Source organism: Aquarana catesbeiana, linkage group LG06 (genome assembly GCF_042186555.1).
Source record: "Aquarana catesbeiana isolate 2022-GZ linkage group LG06, ASM4218655v1, whole genome shotgun sequence".
NCBI lineage: Eukaryota > Metazoa > Chordata > Amphibia > Anura > Ranidae > Aquarana > Aquarana catesbeiana.
Genome location: NC_133329.1, coordinates 377,151,432 through 377,173,121, shown reverse-complemented (window position 1 = coordinate 377,173,121; position 21,690 = coordinate 377,151,432). Strand labels below are relative to the sequence as shown.

General features: G+C 44.0%; 1 protein-coding gene across 6 annotated transcripts in view; it reads right to left on the bottom strand.

The window, feature by feature from the left end:
- The window catches only part of LRP1B (LDL receptor related protein 1B), a 2,172,167-nt gene that overhangs the window by 1,355,854 nt on the left and 794,623 nt on the right, over positions 1–21,690 (bottom strand). The window lies entirely within an intron of this gene.

Genomic DNA, 21,690 nt, shown 5'->3' with positions numbered 1-21,690 from the left:
ATATAAATGTTATAGGAACACATCTCATTTATTTGCACATAGATAGCGCAGTATTTACATTTTTTGGTTAATAGTGTTAAATCAGGCAGTGAGGAGGTGTCAGACCCAATAATGACCAACTGAGAAATGCATCCCAGCTTAGTCTCTCTATAAATTTATGGCAGCTTATGGGGTGGCGCAGACAGGGGCATGGCGCAGACATCATGGCTCTTTCCTGAGTGGCTCTGTCACGAGTGATGCGCAGTTTCACCGACGCAGTTTAACGAAAGCAGGATAACTAAAGCTGCATGAACAACAGGAACTCTGCTCCACTCTGCAAGACGACAAGCAAGCCACCTTTGAAATTTATTTTATATTAGGTTAGTTTCCCACTCTCTATCCACTAACATGCTCCTTATTCTCTTCCTTCTCACATTGGTGTCTTCTATCCTCAAATTATCTTTACTCTACCCCTCCTCTCTTCCCTGCAGCATGCACATATCACCCTCACTCCTACCCTCTCCCTACTATGGCACCCATCATCTCCTGCAGTTGCTGCACCCACATTCTGACATAAACACCAGGGCCAATAGACACGTGCGCTCATGCACATCCCACTCCCACCTTGCCTTCCTCACCCTCCTCCTTCTCCTAGTCTCAGGTGACATTTCTCCTAATCCTGGTCCGCCATTTTCCAAATGCAAGCCACATATTCAATACCCCTCCCCCTCTGGCAACCACCGCAATCCACTCAGTTTAATTTCTATCCCCCTGCTTCCTCAAAGCACTCCACCAATCTCATGTGCCCTTTGGAACGCCCGCTCCATCTGTAACAAGCTAACATCTGTACATGACCTCTTCATCTCTCATGGCTTGAACATACTCGCCATAACAGAAACCTGGCTGCAAAATTTTGACTCAGCTTCTCCTGCTGCCCTCTCCCATGGTGGTCTCCATTGGACTCACTCCTCCAGACCCAACAGACAGAAAGGAGGTGGAGTTGGCTTCCTTCTGTCCCCACAAAGCACCTTCCAAGTCCTTACTGTCCCTCCCTCTCTATCCCTCTCTTCTTTCGAGATGCACTGTATTCGTCTGTTTTCTCCCATTTCTCTGAGGATTGCAGCAATTTATAGGCCTCCAGGACCGGTATCGCGCTTCATTGATGACTTTGCTGCCTGGCTACCCTACTTTCTCTCCTCTGAAATACCCACCATTATTCTTGGTGACTTTAACATTCCTGTCAATGTTAACAGCCCAACTACAGCTAAACTTCTCAACTTAACCTCATCTTTTGACCTAACCCAATGGACACATACTTCCACTCACTCCAATGGTAATACCCTTGACCTTGTATTCTCCCATCTCTGCAACCCTGGCAACCTCACCAACACCCCCTTTCCTCTATCTGATCACAACCTCATTACTTTCACTGTATCCTTGCCTCCAACCACCCATCCCTCCAAGCAGCAAACAATTACTTGTAGAAACCTTCGCCACTTTAACCCTTCTCTTCTCTATTCTGCTACTGACCACCTATATGACATAATCTCTCCCCTGTCCTGTCCTGACGTGGCCACTTCTGTCTACAACAGTTCACTCTCATCATCACTAGATGCACTTGCTCCTCTAACCACACGCAGAATTAGGCCCCGACCGTTACAACCCTGGCAAACTGACAACACTAGAAATCTCAAGAGACATTGCCGTGCTCTTGAACGACTGTAGCGTAAAACCAAATGCCTGCAAGACTTCACCCTATATAAATCTGCCCTTCTAAAATACAATTCATGCCTCCATGCTGCCAAACAAGCCTACTTTGTCTCTCTTACTAATTCCTTGTCATCCAGTCCCCGTCGGCTCTTCTCAACCTTTAACTCTCTGCTTCGTCCACCACCCCCTCTACCCACTAACTCACTCACTGCCCAAGAGATTGCTAATCACTTCAAAGACAAGATCGATGCAATTCGTGAGGGCATCTCCACTGTGCGTACGTCTTCCCCACCCATCATACCTTGCCCAGCAGCACATTCAACACTCTCCTCTTTTGAATTGGCTACTACGGAAGAGGTTACAAAAATTTTCTCGGATGCCCACCTAACCAATTGTCCCTTGGATCCTGTTCCCTCACAACTACTACGGTCACCCTCTTCTTCTATCCTATGCTCCCTCACCCACATCTTCAATCTCTCCCTTTCTAGTGGCATTTTCCCCTCCCCTCTAAAACATGCACAGATCACTCCCATTCTTAAAAAGCCCTCACTGGACCCTACCGACCTGAACAACTTAAGACCCATCTCATTACTCCCATTCACCTCTAAACTTCTAGAACGCTTAGTCTACAACCGTCTTAGCTCCTACCTCAATGAAAATAACCTTCTTGACCCCTTACAGTCTGGCTTTCGCTCGCAGCACTCCACGGAAACTACCTTACTAAAACTCACTAACGATTTACTAACTGCTAAAACCAACAGCCAGTACTCCATACTCCTACTACTTGACCTCTCTGCGGCCTTTAATACTGTTGACCACCCGCTCCTTCTCAATAAACTACATTCCCTTGGCCTCCGAGATTCTGCTCTATCCTGGTTCTCTGGCTATTTATCACAGCGCTCCTTCAGTGTCACCTCCAACTCTGTCTCCTCCTCTCCATTGCCCCTTTCTGTGGGGGTCCCCCAAGGCTCGGTTCTTGGACTCCTTCTCTTCTCTATCTACACCTCCTCCCTTGGTCACTTAATAACTGCCCACGGCTTCCAATACCATTTATACGCTGATGACACCCAAATCTATCTGTCTACTCCTCACCTCACTCCTTCAGTCTCCTCTCGCGTTACTAACTTACTAACTGACATATCAGCATGGATGTCGCACCACTTCCTTAAACTAAATCTCTCTAAAACTGAGCTATTAATATTCCCCCCGCCCGTGCCCCCCTCCATGACTTTTCCATCAAAATCAACAATGCAACCATCAGTCCCTCCCCTCACGCCAGGGTACTAGGTGTAATCCTAGACTCTGACTTGTCATTTCAGCCTCAAATCCAATCGCTGTCAAAAGTTTGTAGAATTCACCTCCGTAACATCTCTAAAATTCGCCCTTTTTTAACAAATGAAACCACCAAGCTCCTCATTCACTCCCTTGTTATCTCTCGCCTTGACTATTGCAACTCCCTTCTCATTGGCTTACTGCTCCATAGGCTATCCCCTCTTCAGTCTATCATGAATGCTGCTGCCAGACTTATCCACCTTACCAACCGCTCAGTGTCTGCCAACCCTCTACTTCAATCCCTACACTGGCTCCCAATCACCCAGCGAATTAAATTCAAAATTCTAACCATAACATACAAAGCCATTTACAACTCTGCCCCAAGCTACATCACTAATCTTGTCTCCAAATATCGCCCAAATCGACCTCTCCGCTCTTCTCAAGACCTCCTGCTTTCAAGCTCTCTCATCTCCTCCTCCCATGCTCGTCTCCAGGATTTCTCCAGAGCCTCTCCCATCCTCTGGAACTCGCTACCTCCATCTATCCGGCTATCCCCTACTCTTGCTACCTTCAGGCAATCCCTGAAAACTCATCTCTTCAGGAAAGCCTATAATGTCTCCAACTAATCTCCTACCACTTCCACCAGCTCATTCCCCACAGTTACAACCTTTTGTACCACCTGCCCCACCCTATTAGATTGTAAGCTCTTCTGAGCAGGGCCCTCTTAATCCTATTGTATTGTATTGTATTATAACTGTATTGTCTCCCTTTTATATTGTAAAGCGCTGCGTAAACTGTTGGCGCTATATAAATCCTGAATAATAATAAAATAATAATAATATCGCCTCCTTGGTGCCTGTCAAACACTTCTTAAAAGCAATCTGAACATAGATCACTTTTAGGCTACTTTCACACTGAGGCCTTTTACAGGCATTTTTTTAGTGCCTGAAAAGCGCCTGTAAACTACCTCTTCTGCAGCCCCAGTGTAAAAGGCTGAGTGCTTTCACACTGGGGCGGTGCGCCTGCAGGACAGGAAAAAAAGTCCTACAAGCAGAATCTTTGGGGTGATGCAGGAGCGCTGTATACACCGCTCCTCCACTGACCCTGCCATTGTACCTGCAAAGTGCTTCGGCAGTGGCGCTTTTCGGGTGCTTTTAACCCTTTCCTCGGCCACTAGCAGGGGTTAGAAGCACCCCGCTAGCGGCCGAAAAGTGACGCTATAACAACGGTAAAGTGCCCCTAAAACTAGCTGCGCTTTACCGATAATGCCCCCGCCCCAGTGTGAAAGTAGCCTTAAGAGAGGCAACAGCTGCTGTTGCACACGTGAACAAGCCCTAAAAGAGAAAACATTAACCATTATTTATAAAACAAGTGCTTTAGCAAAACATTGACAAACAGGGTTTATATTTACTTTATTGCGAACTTGGGCAGATGCAAGCTAGGATCGGAATCCAGGGGCTCCAGAGGGAAATACAGTGGGAAATGATTCTGAAGAATAACACAGGTCCTTCCAGCATTCTTGTTAGCTTAGGCAATGTCAGGACCACTTTAAGGAACATTATTTCCCAGGTTGATGTTATGATGATACAATGAGTGATAAATGGGAGGAAAGTGTTAAAATATTGATCTAAGTGAATTAAGTCGTGCGTTGGATGAATGTATTTTGCCCGAGGCAACACAAAGGCAGAGACCAGGTTGCATCTACAAAGAGCAATTCGGAGATACAGAGCAAGAAAATGAGACAGAGTGGATATGAAACATGGCACAAAATAGAAAGGCTCTCATGCAGCAAGATCACAGCTTTTACTCCTGTAAATAATGATCCACCTAACTGCCTTTTCATGAGAACTTCTGGGAAACGCTCAGAATAAAAAGGGCTTTATTGCAAACTCAGGCAGGGCTATTCGTTAAAGTAAATCAGTCCTCAGAGGAATTCCAGAGCTGCCTGTGGAAATTCTAGAAGCCTGACTTATACTGATCCCCCGGCTTCAACACTTTCTTCAACACTTTCTGAGTCACTGACTTGGAACAAGCATGCAGATCATAGACCAAGTATCTTGGTTTTTTACATTAACATACCGCATTTTGGTAAAACTTTTAAGTTTCTCTTGTCCTTATCAAGACTGTGGCTCACATGTCTCAGTATATTCGAAATTCCAAATGTGTGTATTGTTTCAAAGAAAAACATTTGTTATGATTTCTTTGACCTCAAGGAGTAGGCGAATTACATCTGGCAAAGTATGTGGATGACTCTCAGCTTAGACAGAAAGACTTGAAGACCAGAGAGTACCAAGGCACAAACCCATTGAACAAGGCCCACAAGGCTGAAACATCTGCTGTCTTTTATGGAGAATCAGTACATTTTGAAGATTTTATAGAGCAAGCAAAGAGTTGCAGACCCTCTTTTCTCATGATTGCTACTACAGCTGTGCAACTGCCTCACCACATCCAGGTAGCTCTAAACAATCTTCTGATCATATTGGGTAGTAGAACCCTACTTCTGCTTTAATTTATGGACAAACCCATTGCATTTCAAACCTTGGTGATTGGCTTATGGAAAAACCATCTGCTTCTCCGCACAGGAACGCCATCAAGCAAGATGCACAACAAGCATAACATTAGCTAACATTTGCTCAAACCAGTGCTATAAAATTATTCACAAGTACTACTGTTTTGTCCTCTTGCCACCCACATAATGCATATGTGCAGTGACAAAGAGAGTGGGCTTTAATGTCCACATGAAGGACATACACTATTTATTTATTTATTACACTATATTGATATGGATACACAATATTACCAAAAGTATTGGGACACCTGCCTTTACACGCACATTAACTTTAATGGCATCCCAGTCTTAGTCCGTAGGGGTTCAATATTGAGTTGGCCCACCCTTTGCAGCTTCAACTCTTCTGGGAAGGCTGTCCACAAGGTTTAGGAGTGTGTCTATGGGAATGTTTGACTATTCTTCCAAAAGCGCAATTGTGAGGTCAGGCACTGATGCTGGACAAGAAGGCCTGGTTCGCAGTCTCCGCTCTAATTCATCCCAAAGGTGTTCTATCTGGTTGAGGTCAGGACTCCGTGCAGGCCAGCCAAGTTTCTCCACCCCAATCTCGCTCATCGATGTCTTAATGGACCTTGCTTTGTTCACCGGTGCACAGTCATGTTTGAAAAGGTAGGGGCCATCCCCAAAGGCCATCCCTAAACTGTTCCCACAGAGTTGGGAGCATGAAATTGTCCAAAATTTCTTGGTATATTGATGCCTTAAGAGTTCCCTTCACTGGAACTAAGGGGCCAAGCGCGACCCCTGGAAAAACAACCCCACACCATATTCCCCCCCTACACCAAATGATTTGGACCAGTGCACAAAGCAAGGTCCATAAAGACATGGATGAGCGAGTTTGGGGTGGAAGAACTTGACTGGGCTGCATAGAGTCCTGACCTCAACCCGAAAGAACACCTTTGGAATGAATTAGAGCAGAGACTGCGAGCCAGACCTTCTTGTCTACATCAGAGCCTGACCTCACAAATGGTCTTCTGGAAGAATAGTCAAACATTCCCATAAACCTTGTGGACAGCCTTCCCAGAAGAGTTGAAGCTGTTATAGCTGCAAAGGGTGGGCCAACTCAATATTGAACCCTACGGACTAAGACTGGGATGCCATTAAACTTCATGTGCGTGTAAAGTGCCGGTGTCACAATACTTTTGGTAATATAGTGTATATGACATACACAAAGTTTGAATAAAGTAAACAATCTTGAAAAAATCCCACTTTTTTCATTACAAAAATGAAAGACAATCATCTTCCCAATACTTTTGACCATATACTGTATATGTTTTGGGTGAACTGACCCATTAAATACTGATTTTTTTCTTGGTAATTAGTTACCCTCCACTTCCCTTCATTGTGCAGTCACTGACTATTTTCAGCTTGTGTTTAAAATGCTACACAACCAAGAACAAAGTTTCAGAGTTGTTATTTTGTCACCCACAATCTTCCCTCCCACCCAGCAACAGTGTGATTATATTATGGCAGCTGACAAAACTGATGTACAACACTGCTCGAAGTGCGATAAAAAAAGACTATGAAAAAATGGAGCCTCAGCAACTTCTTTTCTAGGTACAATAACAGTTATTAAACAGGACAGGGTGTAATTTGTAAAAAAAAACAAAAAACAAAAAACAAAAAAAACAATAATAAAGACACTAACCTGCAAAGGCAGCGAGAAAACACAAAAGATTCAGATACTCTAACTGTTGTACCCCCGAATGTGCAAATGTATTTATGTAACACAAGAGTGCTAACAGAAACAATATGGTTTTGCGTTACTAATATTATTCATCATTAACAACAAAAATTTGAGTTAAATTGAAAAATAAAATGTTATTTAAAAAAATATGAAAAAAAATTCACTAAATACTTAAAGCGTATCTAAACCCAAAAGAAAACATTTATTATATTGTACAAACTCTCCATCAGAACGTATGAGTTTACAAGCATGAGACAAACCACTTATCACTGGCAGGGGTGATTAAAATTATAAGCTTTTATTTATTCTGCCTTTTATTCCAATTTGTTAGTGTATCTAAATCTGACAATGCATTTAACCCCTCCCTTCCCCTGGCTGACAACGCTGCTGTCTGCTGTGCCTCCTGTGCTCTCTCCTCCAGAGTTGTGTCTCACTAATACATGAGGCGTGTTACTGGCCAGATCACCAGGTGAAAACAGAGGGGAAAAAGCCAAAGGAAAGAAAAAATGCATGCACCCACTAGCTCTAATGATTGGTGAGCTGCAATATAATACGATTTAACCGCTTGCCGACATACGTCGGCAGAAGGGCCGTACAGGCAGATTAACGTACCTGTACGTTAAGAAGCAGGTTGCGGCGGCGCACGCCCGCCGCGACCTCAGTGAGTGCGATTGCGGGTCCCACGGACTCAATGTCCGCAGGGATACCCGCGATCATCTCACGGAGAGGAAGAACGGGGAAATGCTGATGTCTTCCTAGTGACAGGACACTGATCACCGCTCCCTGTAATCGGGAGCAGTGATCAGTGACGTGTCACACATAGCCACGCCCCCCCACAGTTAGAATCACTCCCTAGGACACACTTAGCCCCTACAGCTCCACCTAGTGGTTAACCCCTTCACTGCCAGTGTCATTTACACAGTAATCAATGCATTTTTAATTGCACTGATTGCTGTATAAATGTGAATGGTCCCAAAATCGCAAAAGTGTCCGATGTGTCCGCCATAATGTCGCAGTCACGATAAAAATCGCTGATCGCCGGCATTACTAGTAAAAAAAAGTATTAATAAAAATGCCATAAAACTATCCCCTATTTTGTAGCCGCTATAACTTTTGCGCAAACCAATCAATAAACGCTTATTGCAATTTTTTTTACCAAAAATATGTATCGGCCTAAACTGAGGAAAAGAAAAGTTTTTTTATATACTTTTTGGGGATATTTATTATAGCAAAAAGTAACAAATAATGCGTTTTTTTCAAAATTGACGCTTTTTTTTGTTTATAGCGCAAGAAATAAAAACCGCAGAGGTGATAAAATACCACCAAAAGAAAGCTCTATTTGTGTGGAAAAAAGGATGTGAATTTTGTTTGGGAGCCAAGTCACACGACCGCGCAATTTTCAGTTAAAGCGACGCAGTGCTGAATCACAAAAAGTGCTATTGTCTTTGGGCAGCCAGACAGTCTGGGGCTTAAGTGGATAATACCGCTTTAAAGGTGATGGCTGCATTCATTTTCACTTCCTGTCCCATAGCCAAAACAGGAAGTGAGAGGAAGTCCTTCTAATGTTAAGTAATCTTTTGCTGTTACCATAGCTAGTCTCCCCATTAGAAGGTTTCCTCTCTAATCCTGTTCTGGGGACAACCCAAAATGTGGGACTTTCATTCACTTTCAGTGATAACGGTAAACAGGACAAATAGAAAGGGTAAATCTCCCCAGTGGGCCACAAACAGCAATAAAGACCCTACAGGTGTTCTAATCTCTCTAACCTCTATACAAAAAAAAAAATGCCTTTAGTTATGCCACTTAACCACTTCAGCCCCGGAAGGATTTACCCCCTTCCTGACCAGAGCACTTTTTGCGATTCCGCTTTAACTGACAATTGTGCGGTTGTGTAGCGTTGTATCCTAACAAAATTGACATCCTTTTTTTCCCACAAATAGAGCTTTCTTTTGGTGGTATTTGATCACCTCTGCGTTTTTTATTTTGTGCACTATAAACAGAAAAAGTGCGACAATTTTTTTTGAAAAAAAAAAACAATATTTTTTACTTTTTGCTATAATAAATATCCCCCAAAAATATATAAAAAAACATTTTTTTTCCTCAGTTTAGGCCGATATGTATACTTCCACATATTTTTGGTAAAATAAAATTGCAATAAGCGTATATTGATTGGTTTGCGCAAAATGTATAGCATCTACAAAATAAGGGATAGATTTATAGCATTTTTATTTATTTTTTTTTATTAGTAATGGCGGTGATCTGTGATTTTTATCAGGACTGCGACATTATAGCGCACAGATCGGACACTTTTGACACTATTTTGGGACCATTGTCATTTACACAGCGGTCAATGCTATAAAAATGCACTGATTACTGTGTAAATGACACTGGCAGTGAAGTGGGTTAACCACTAGGGGACGGTGAAGGGGTTAAGTGTGTCCTAGGGAGTGATTCTAACTGTGGGAGGGAGGGGCTACACCAAACAGGACAGCGATCACTGCTCTCAATGACAGAGAGCAGTGATCTCTGTCCTGTCACTAGGCAGAACGAGAAAATGCTTTGTTTACAAAAGCATCTCCCCATTCTACCTCTCCGTGACACGATCGCGGGCACCCGGCGGACATCGAGTCCGCAGAGTCCGCGGTCATGGAGACCGCGGCGCGTGCGCAACCGCAGCACCGCTTCAAAAAGGGGACGTACCTGTACGCCCTTTTGCCCACCAGTGCCATTCTGCCGACGTAAATCGGCGTGCGCTGGTCGGCAAGCGGTTAAAGAAGAATTTTAGGTATGGATATTTTATACACAATTGTATTAGACCAGCTTGGACTGGTTGATGCCCCTGGAAGCTGGAAATCACTTAAATAGACCCTACTCCAGTGATCTCCACTTGACCCCAGGTTCTGTACCGAGGCGGGATTGTGACATCACATTCTCCACCTCCTCCAATCAGAAAACGCTTTAGATTAATTGAGAAAAATTTGACAGGCTGATCTTGTGTGTTCAAAAATTCAGCAAGGCAGCCACTCGGTATGGGACCTGGAGGCAAGTGGACCTCCTGTGTCCAGAATGCAGCAGGGAAGCCACTTGGTAAGGGACCTTGAGGCAAGTAGAGATCACTGGAGTAGTGGTTTCTACGCCACTGATTTCCAGGGGTGTCGGCGAGGTATGGTATTTACATAGGTCCAGCTTGGATCATTGTAAATATGTATAAAATATCCATACCTGTAATTCCCAAAGATCGCTATGAAGTAACCCTCCAGAAGAGAGAAATAAGGCCTCATACACACGAGCAGAAAAATGTCTCTGTTAGAGGCATCAGGCATTTGTTTTTTAATATCTCTAAATGCAGTCCCTGCAGAATAAAATCCAGTGTAGCTCTACCCCCAAATGAGCCGCTGTATTTTATCCACTTGACCTCTGGAAAGATTTACCCCCCTTCATGACCGGGCCATTTTTTGCTGTACGGCACTGCGTCACTTTAACTGATAATTGCGCAGTCATGCAACGCTGTACACAAATACAATTTATGTCCTTTTTTTCCCACAAATAGAGCTTTCTTCTGGTGGTATTTGATCACCTCTGCATTATTATTTTTAGTGCTAAAAACAAAAAAAGAGCAACAATTTAATAATAAAAAAAAAAAACTGTATTTTTTACTTTCTTACTTACTTTTACATATCCAATAAAAAAATTGTAAAAATCGAATTTCTTCATCAATTTAGGTCAATATGTATTCTGCTACATATTTTTGGTAAAAAAAAATCCCAACATGAACCATCTATACTTAAAGAAAATCTGTAAGGTGAACCCTTTCCCCGCTAACCTGGAGTCCGGCAATCGTCCGTTCTGACACATCACATAGCCGCTTTACTAGTCAGGGGATTTGAAATCCTTCTCTCCTCTTCGCCCGCAGGGACAGGACGGGTTACGCAGATTCTGATTGGTCAGCGCCGCCCATGTGACGGCGCCAGCCAGTTAGAATGCGTCTCGTCAGGAGGTACGTTTAAGAGATTAAGCCGAGGGGATTTCTAAGCCCCAGACCGGTGAGGTGGCTATACGATGTCTCCTAGCGGGAGATTGCCGGGCTTCAAGTCAGCGGGACCTGGGGGTGGGGGGAGGGGTGAGGAGGGGTCCTGTGTAAGTTCACCTTACAGATTTTTCTGTAAAGGTGAACTTACCCTTTAAGTGATTGTTTCACCATTTTCTACTGATGCTAATATTGTTCCCATTCTTGTTTCAAAACTGGATGATTGTACCGATTTTTTAAGCCAAAAAAATTAATTGTGAAATATTCTTTGCCTTTCGTCCTTCTACATTTCAATAAAATATTTAAACAAGAAAAAAAAAATCCCAATAAGCATATATTGATTAATGGAGCAAAAGTCATAGCGTCCACAAACTATGGAATATTTTTATTTTTTATTTTTATTTTTTTAATAGTAATGGCAGCGATCAGCGACTTATAGTGGGACTGCGATACTGCGGCAGACATTCTGACACTAATTGACACTTTTGATGCTTTTTAGGGACCAGTGACACTAATACAGTGATTAGTACTAAAAAATATGCACTATCACTGTACTAATGACACTGGCAGGGAAGGGGTTAACATCAGGGGTGATCAAAGGGTTAACTGTGTGCCTAGCCAGTGTTTCTGTGTACTGTGTGTGAGGGGCTTTTACTAGTGGAAGACATGGATCCATGTCCCTGCTTTGCAAGAACACAGGATCCATGCCTTCTCTACTGACAGAACGGCAATCTGCCTTGTTTACAGACTGCTGTTCTGCCTGTGTACCGAATGATCATCGGATTCCAGTAGACATCAAGTCCACGGTACCTGCTGATCGGCTCCCGCTGTGTATAATTACAGCGGGAGCGAGCATCCAGCGGTGGCGTGCATGCATGCCCCCTACTTGGAAGAGCCGGATCCAGCTCTATATACGTGATCCGGCGCACAGCTGCTGCCCTGTAGCTGTCCGCAAGTGGTTCTTTTCCAAGATGAGTGCAGAAGCTGCAAAGCACACAGCAACAGCTTATTAATCTGTCTAGGGAATGTATTTTTATACTTTTTATTGCTGAAGAACTTGGAAAAGGTGTAGAGTGATATGGGATACTCCAACGACTGAATAATAGCAGGAGGACACCTCCCTTTACTAATCCTCCCTGAACAGCCTTTATGTAGGAACAAAAAAAAAGATGGCCAGAGCTGAGTCCTTGTAGGAGCTATCTTAGTTTAAGCCATGAGCTCAGGTCAGTACTCACAATGTCAAAGGATCACCAGATGCCTCCTTTAAGTATCCACCGGACACTGTTCAGTGAGGGTGAGGTTAATGCCCACAATGCCACAGAACAGCCAGACCCCTTCCAACTTCTAGCAGGCACTCTTTAGTGAGCTCTCCAGACCAGGTCCTTAGGTGAAATTCCCTTAATAAGCTTGAGAAAGGGATTTAAGAAGTAGGCCCTCCAGCTATGCCACAGCTGATACCTCAATAAATATCTGCTTGAATCAGTAGATGTGCTGCAGGAGAAGGGGGTAGCCACCCCCATGCAGATGGGTGGAATCTCTTCAACATGAGAAGACCCTGTTGGACACACCTCTACCTACTGAACACACCCCCCCAGGAATTGACTGAACCACAATAAAGATTCAGGCTGCCTGTATGCTTTGCCCAACCTCCTATGTTCCATAAGCCTCTAGAATGCAGGGGAGAACAATCAATCCTGCAGCCTATGACATCCAGAACAGCCAAAAGCAATCAACAACAGCTCCACTGATTACAGAGGAGCCAAAAAAAAAAAAATTGCCTAACATCCTAGCAACCTAACAAGGAGGGTTCTATACCAGCATATTTGGGACATAAATTCATACTCCTGTGTGCATGAGGCATAAAGAAGTATTGTTTCTGCTGCTGTTTTTTACATTCGTTGATTTACTAATGTCCTACTCCTATGTAATTCTAGATACGCCGGTCGCCCAAAAGGCAGATTGATAAGAAGAGCAATGAACAGACAGTAAACTCTTGGAGTAGAAGACTCCACAGAACACAGATGCAAAGTGACACATAAGTATAATACAAAGTTCACGCGTTTTACTTCCTACATTTACTTTTTTAGAAACCCCTGGCTGCGAGCAAAAGGACAAATGGCAAAAGCCATCATCTGACTCCTTCTCCATTCTCACAATAATGTCACATTGCTACATTTAACATTGTAGGTTCTGACCAGAGTAATTAATTCACTGTCCTTTTCTTTTAATATCTTTCCCAAAAGCGGTATAAACCAAAATCATAAATTGCCCGTGACATTTATCACATACTTGGAAAGTTGAAGATGTGAGAGCTATAGGAAAGGATATATCTTATCTTGATTTATTTTATCCACAGGGCCATCTATTCTCTTACATATTAATCTTTATTTTGTTTTGGTGGCTTTTCTTTTTCCTTATGCAGTCTTTCGATTTATATGTTTTACTTGGTTAGTAATATAATAAAAATTCTCTACATTTATCTTTCTCTATATTTATGTTTAATTTATTCATAAATGATCTGGAGGATGGGATAAACAGTTCAATCTCTGTATTTGTGGACGATACTAAGCTAAGCAGGGCAATAACTTCTCCGCAGGATGTGGAAACCTTGCAAGAAGATCTGAACAAATAAATGGGGTGGGCGACTACATGGCAAATGAGGTTTAATGTAGAAAAATGCAAAATAATGCATTTAGGTGGCAAAAACATGAATGCAATCTACTCACTAGGGGAAGAACTTCTGGGGGAATCTAGGATGGAAAAGGACCTGGGGGTCCTAGTAGATGATAGGCTCAGCAATGGCATGCAATGCCAAGCTGCTGCAAGCAAAGCCAACAGAATATTGACAAGGGAATTAACTCCAGAGATAAAATGATAATTCTCCCACTCTACAAGACTCTGGTCCGGCCGCACCTAGAATATGCTGTCCAGTTCTGGGCACCAGTCCTCAGGAAGGATGTACTGGAACTGAAGAGAGTCCAGAGAAGGGCAACAAAGCTAATAAAGGGTCTGGAGGATATTAGTTATGAGGAAAGGTTACAAGAACTGAACTTATTCTCTCTGGAGAAGAGACGCTTGAGAGGGGATATGATTTCAATGTGCAAATACCGTACTGGTGACTCCAAAATAGGGACAAAACTTTTCCGCAAAAGGGCATTTAAAAAGACTCGCGGACGTTCACTAAAATTAGAGGAAAATCGATTCAACCGGAAACTGTGTAGAGGGTTCTTTACGGTAAGAACGTAGAATTCTCTTCCACAAGCAGTGGTTTCAGCGGGGAGCATAGATCGTTTCAAAAAACTATTAGATAAGCACCTAAACGACCACAATATACAGGGATATACAATGTAATACTGAAATAAAAGCACACAGGTTGGACTTGATGGACTTGTGTCTTTTTTCAACTTTACCAACTATGTAACTATGTAACTATATATATCTATATATGCTGTTTGAAGGAGGTGTGCCCCTTCCCTCCAATTAGCTCTCTCTGGGATCTGGAGAGAGTAACCTTAGCTCCCTACCCCCTGCTTTCTGAAAGCTCAGACAAGCTGTATAAATTCTGAACTTTGAATGGCTGAAGAGGAGAGAAGACTTCAGAAAAATGCCCCGTACACACGGTCGGATTTTCTGATGGAAAATGTATGATAGGACCTTGTTGTCGGAAATTCTGACCGTGTGTAGGCTCCATCACACATTTTCCATCGGATTTTCCGACACACAAAGTTTGAGAGCTTGCTATAAAATTTTCCGACAACAAAATCCGTTGTCGGAAATTCCGATCGTGTGTACACAAATCCGACGGACAAAGTGCCACGCATGCTCAGAATAAATAAAGAGATGAAAGCTATTGGCCACTGCCCCGTTTATAGTCCCGATGTACGTGTTTTACATCACCGCGTTTAGAACGATCGGATTTTCCGACAACTTTGTGTGACCGTGTGTATGCAAGACAAGTTTGAGCCAACAGCCGTTGGAAAAAATCCTAGGATTTTGTTGTCGGAATGTCCGAACAAAGTCCGACCGTGTGTACGGGGCAAAACAGGTGTAACTTATACAGGGGATTTTTTTTATCTCTGTGTAATACTGAGGCCAGTCACTTCACTGGGTATATGAAAGGGTCTACAACCACTTTAAGTCTTTCCGCTGGCCATGCACATAGTATATGCTGCAGAAGGGTGGGCACTAATGCACATATATGCATCCATGGGGAATCATTATTTTATTTTATTATTTTTATTATTTTGTGGTGAGAGCGTGCTCCAGGCACAGTGGCCAAGTTGTCACAGACAGCTCCTGGGAGTCAAGAGCTGCGGATCACATTACCACTAAGACAGTCAATCATGAATAGTAAGGCAGTCTCTGCCTCCTGGTGATAAGACCCTCTTAAAGTGATATTAAAGGCAGATTATTTTATTTAACAAAATAACAATCATGTTATACTTACCTGCTCTGTGCAATGGTTCTTCTTGTCGGTTCCCCAGCCAGTGCTTCTGGCCCCTCCCTCCTGCTGAGTGCCTCCATAGCAAGCTATGCCCACCCCTGCTCTCTCCTCATTGGTTCATTGGTTATGATTAACAGTAGTGGGAGCCAATGACTCAGGATAGCTGCAGATCACTGGAATGAGATGGGGCTCAGGTAAGTATTGGGTGGGGGGGCTGGGGGGAGCTGCACACAGAAGGTTTTTACCTTCATGCATAGAATGCATGAATATAAAAAAACCTTGAACCTTTACAACCACATTAACCACTTCAGCTCCAGAAGATTTACCCCGCCCTTCATGACCAGGCCATTTTTTTTTCGAAATGGCAACTGACAATTGCGCGGTCGTGCGACGATGCACCCAAAAAAAAAAAAAGTATGTCCTTTTTTTCCCCACAAAGAGATTTCTTTTGGTGGTATTTGATCATCTCTGCAGTTTTTATTTTTTTCGCTATAAACAAAAAAAGGGCCGACAATTTTGAAAAAAAAAACAATATTTTTTACTTTCTGCTTTTAAACATATCCAATAAAAAAATGTAAAAATTCTATTTTTTTTCATATATTTATGCCAATTTGTATTCTGCTACATGTTTTTGGTAAAAAAAAATCCCATTGAGCATATGTTGATTGGTTTGCGCAAAAGTTATAGCATCTACAAACTATAGGATATATTTATGGAATTTTTATTTATTTTTTACTAGTAATGGGGGGGCGATCAGCAACTTATAAGGGGACAGCAATATTGCGGCGCAGAAATCGGACATCTAACTGACACTTATTTGGGGGCCAGTGACACTAATACAGTGATCAGTGCTAAAAATATGCAGTGTCACTGTACTAATGACTCTGGCTGGGAAGGAGTTAACATCTAGGGTGATCAAAGGATTAAATGTGTTCCCAATATGTGTTACTGTTTACTGTGCTGTTTTTACTAAGCAATGTGCTTTGCAGGAAGAAAAAAACAGCACTCTGCTGCTGTTTGAAGAGAGCCCTGTGTTTGTGCACCTACACAGGGCTCTCTTTGGTAATGATTTCCTGAGCCGATCGTTGGGTGCCAGCGACCAATTAGCACCTGACACCCTCTGATTGGTTGGTTCTGCAGCCATGTGCAGCACAGACAGGGTGGTGGGGGCGTGCGGGCGCTCCCCCTACCTTGGCGCACGGATCACATACTAAGTACATGATCCGGCGCAGAGCGGCCTCCCTGCCACAGTATATTTACAGTGGGTGGCCTGAAAGTGGTTAAAGGGCCAACAGCGGACAGCGACAGTAAGGAGTTACAAGTGTGTAGCACCCTCCTAGGTAGGTGCTATAAGAGAGCAGTGGCGGCTGGTGGCTTCTTCTTTGGGGGGGCGGCAAACAAACAACACCCCCCGATGGCATGGCACAGCACCCACCCCCACGGATGGTCCAGCCCGGCACTTACCTGCTCATGTGGTGGGGCTGTGGTGTCCTCTCCTGGAGTGTGGACATCGGCCACGGAGGCTCCAGTGTCCGCTCCTCCAGCTTCCTCTGCCATGTGTCTTCCTCCAAAGCGCTAGGCATCCAAAAGGATTGCCTGACGCTTTGGCCAATTGGAAAACAGGTCTCACGTACCTGCCTCCTGATTGGCAGAGAGGAACTTTAGTGTGATAATAGCGAAAATTCATTTGCTATGGTCACACAACTGGGTCGGTTCGGAGCGCAATTCTCTGTGCTCTGAGCTCACCCCTTTTTGAAGCATATTAGAGCCCCTTGCTCTAATCAGGTGCTTCAAAAAAACACCCACCCGAATTGGAATCCATGGTCCGGTGCCAATGATATGTAGATCAGGGGGCTGGATGCATGTATAGGGGAGGTGGCACCCGTCTGACCTCTATGGACGGGCCACCACTGGAAGAGAGTATAGTTTTTGGTCTTTCTGCTTATCAGGAAGATGGTCAGGTAAAACTTAAAGAGCTCTCTGCCTACCAGGGAGCAGGATCTATTGGTCTACTCATTGTGCTCAGGTGCAGCTCAGCTTATATGACTGTCCCACACTGGTTCAATAGGGATGCATACTGGAAAGTGGGAGGGGACCTGGCAAGTGAGTGCACATCCATTGTTACAGCCCTGGCCATTGGCAGAGGAAAAGTGCTGCAATGCATGCTGGGATACGGTATAAATTCCAGGGGGAACATGAACTCAGGAGCTGAGTTGGAGAGCAGGATCCAGGAGGGAGATGGCAGCTACCTCTCCTACATGGAGGCTGACATTTGGCCTTGGGTGGTCGATCCAAGGGCCTGAAGCCAGAGAGAGGAACTGAACCCAGAGGTCCTGCAGAGCTGACTGGAAGGAGGACACCAGGAAGGATCTGATTCTGCCTACAGTGAGTAAAGATCTGTCTTTGGGCCTGTCCTATGAGGGCCACCCCTTCAGCTAGAAGAGTCAGTGGACGGGTGTCAGTCAAGGGAATGCTAGAGAGTAGCCTGAAGATAATGTAGTGTATCAAGTCTGCTGCTAGTGAGAGCAAGAAGACTTAATTCTTCCATACATGTGGCAGTGTGGTTAAAGCAGTGTGACTGCTTCCACGAATCTTCAGGCGAGGCCAAGTGAGAGTTGTCCTTATGCATTGTGAATACTTCAAATTGGAGTATCCCAATAATCCGTTCACTCATCCAAGTTCCAAAATAAATTTACAAAAACACAAATACCCTGGACTGGTCATTTAGTAACAAGCAAGCGGGAGGAAGGGGGGGGGGGGGATAAGAGAAAAACCCTAGCAACTGGCTGCAGGTAACCATAGAGAGGCCTATGAAGTCAATACTCAGCAAGCCCTACGGGGACAGTGCTACAAGTGAAAGAAAGGCATAAGTCCCCTCATAATCTGTTCTCTTTAGGGGTACATTTCTTGGACTGTAGCAGTGTTTCATGAATGGAATTATCAATCATAAAACTTTCAGAAAGCAATGCTTATAAAATATTACGGAAGGGTCCTTTTTATCCTGACAGCGTAGCAGATCTGACTCTTGTCAGTAATAAAATTCGACGTCAGCTCAGACAAGCATTAATAACAAAGATGCGCTCATGGCTGGCTACACTTGAAAGGTGTAATACAGCAATCTAACCGGCTTTCGGATGAAATGAAATACTGGAGACTATTAAACTTGCCATTTGTGAGATAACTTCACAACACATACATTATAGCCTATAATGGAAATACGGGATTTATCAGCCGTTCCGTCACATGCATGAGATCAATTTGTGTATTTATACTTTCAAAAGAAGATGCGGCTTCTTTTTGAGAAATGAGGGTGTTTTGGACAGGATGTCTTGTCATCGGCGGCAAGGAGCATCCATCAGCTTCCCGTTATAATAACTGAAGATTCACTGGGTCTATGAACAAGTCACCTTGACGCTAATAATGCCACTGAAGAATATACTTAGCTGTCACTGCTTATGCTTTCTCATTTCACGTGGCGTTGTAGCTTCACAATGGATCTCTCATAAATCAGGCTGATGTGTACCCTTCATTGAGTACAGGAGGCTACAGTGACATGAGCAAAAGGGTCAAGAAGGAAACAACAGAAAAAAACGTGCTATGAAAGTGATCAATAACAGAAGAGAAGGGGGCGTGGCCGAGCGGAGCTGAAGATGGACGCTTAATCACTCAGCTCGTCCGCCAGGGGAGAGAACCAGAATGACACAGGCCCATTCTGAAGCATAATCTACAGCCATCCTCACTCCAGAGGTTGTAGACATCCAGGACATCATGTCCAGAAAGAGGATGAATGACTACAAGCCGCAAAAACTGACTGCCTTCTCCTTCAAGCCAGCAGAGGTTAGTTTCACACAAGATGGCGCCAGCCCGGCAGAGCTGCAAGACTCCTACACGGACCCCCCTGGCGAGATTCTCGATAAATCGACCGCCTCGGGTACCCCTATATCCCCCACACAAGCCCCTGAGAGGGATCCCCTCACCAACAGCCCGGCAAAGGCAAGGATGGATGCACTGCTGCAGCGGCCACTGCACCCGCAAATTGAGGACCAGGCCTTTAATCCTCTCCTCTCCAACCAGGCCCTACACTTTCCCCACCACAGGACAGGCTGTAATGGACACAACGCTTAAGGATATGCTGCTGTCCCTACAAACTTCCTTAATGACAGGTCTCTCCTTACTATTCACAAAAATCTCCTAAGACATACACTCTTTGGATGACAGAGTTGCGTGTATTGAAAGGGGTATGACTGAATGCACCTCCACAGTGAATGATATCATAGATATATATGATGATGTGAAAGAGGAACAAGAATGGATGCAGGCCAAGCTGGCTGATTTAGAAGACAGATCCAGAAATAATGTTAAATTGAGAGCAATCCCAGAATTCATCTTTCCGGAGGATCTGCCCAGGTATGCGAAAGAGCTCATGCATATCATTATACCGGACACATCTCCACGGGACATAATAATAGACATAATCCACAGAATCGCTAAACCGTCCAACCTAGCAGCTTCAATACCCAGAGATGTTCTGATGAGGGTGCACTTCTTTCACATAAAAGAGAGGCTCCTGTCAGGAGTTAAAGCCAAATCACCTTTACCTGCTTCTTATATGGGTATTTAATTACTTTCAGAACTCTCCAAGTATACACTTCAACTACGGAGACATCTTAACCCAGTCACCAAGGGTCTTCAAAACCACAAAATACAATATAAGTGAGTAAGCAACGCTACCCATCGCCAAAAATGGAAAATTCCATGTCATCAATGATCTCCATAAAGGGATGCACCTCCTGCACACTTGGGGAATTATCCAGGAACCTCCCGCAACCACCAATCTGCCTCTGCCACAACGTGGCACATCCACCTCATGACTCGACCTCAACCAAAACCACAACAAAGCAAGGCTTTCCCACATTTTCATGATGGGCCAAATGCAACACTATAGCTCTCCCTGGCTTTGATGGAGAATCTCCACAGGCCTTTTCAGTTCTTTTCTTTTCTGACTGTTCTTACCCCCAATAGCGGTTCTAGCTGAGTTCAGCTTTGCCTCTAGAATCCGTTTTGTCTAGTGCTATACCATCTAACAGAGAAGCTAACTAGTTTCTTCTACTGTTTGTATGACTAACTTATTGCTCTATCCACAGCTCTAGTACCTCGATTACAGACTGGTCCACAGAACACTGAACATCATATGTCGCCACACAACGGGAATCCACCAATATCTGTACTGCTGCAGCTAACTGTTCAACCCCCCCCAAACCACTCGTCCTACACCCCAAAGATGCCACTCAACATTCTCTCCTTAAACGTTAATGGGCTAAACCGTCTGGCCAAACGACATTCACTTTGGAAAACTGCCAAAGATCTTCAAAGTGACATTATATGTCACTTCCGTATGAAAAAACAATCATTTCCCCCATCTCTACAATGCCTCCCACACCTCCAAAACGAGGCGTGTCCTGATAGCAATCAGAGACACGGTGGACTTCCACCCTACCAACATATTACCAGACCCAGACGGCCGCTTCATAATCCTGGTCTGCTCCATCAAACAAGTGGTGTATACGCTTGTCAATGTTTATGCCCCAAACACCCACCAGATGCAATTTCTCCATAGAGTGCTACGCACAGCACAGCACAGCCCATTTAGAAGGGTCACCTTGTCTTTGGGGAGACCTTAATCTAGTTCCTGACATCCATATGGACACCACGTCTGCAGCAAACAGACGGGAATCACCCCTGAAAAAATGTATCTTCACACATGATATGTTTGACGTTTCACCACGGATCCAAGAGACACTTCACCTATTTCTCCCCCCGCCACAATTCTTACTCGAGAATTGACATGTTTCTAACAGATAAATGGCTATTGCAAAAAATACATGCATCTGCATTCCACACCACGACGTGGTCGGACCACGCTCCAGTCTCAATAACCATTGAGGACTCCAAACACCATTGTAACGCATTTCTCTGGCGTGCAAACAATTATATACTACAACATACTG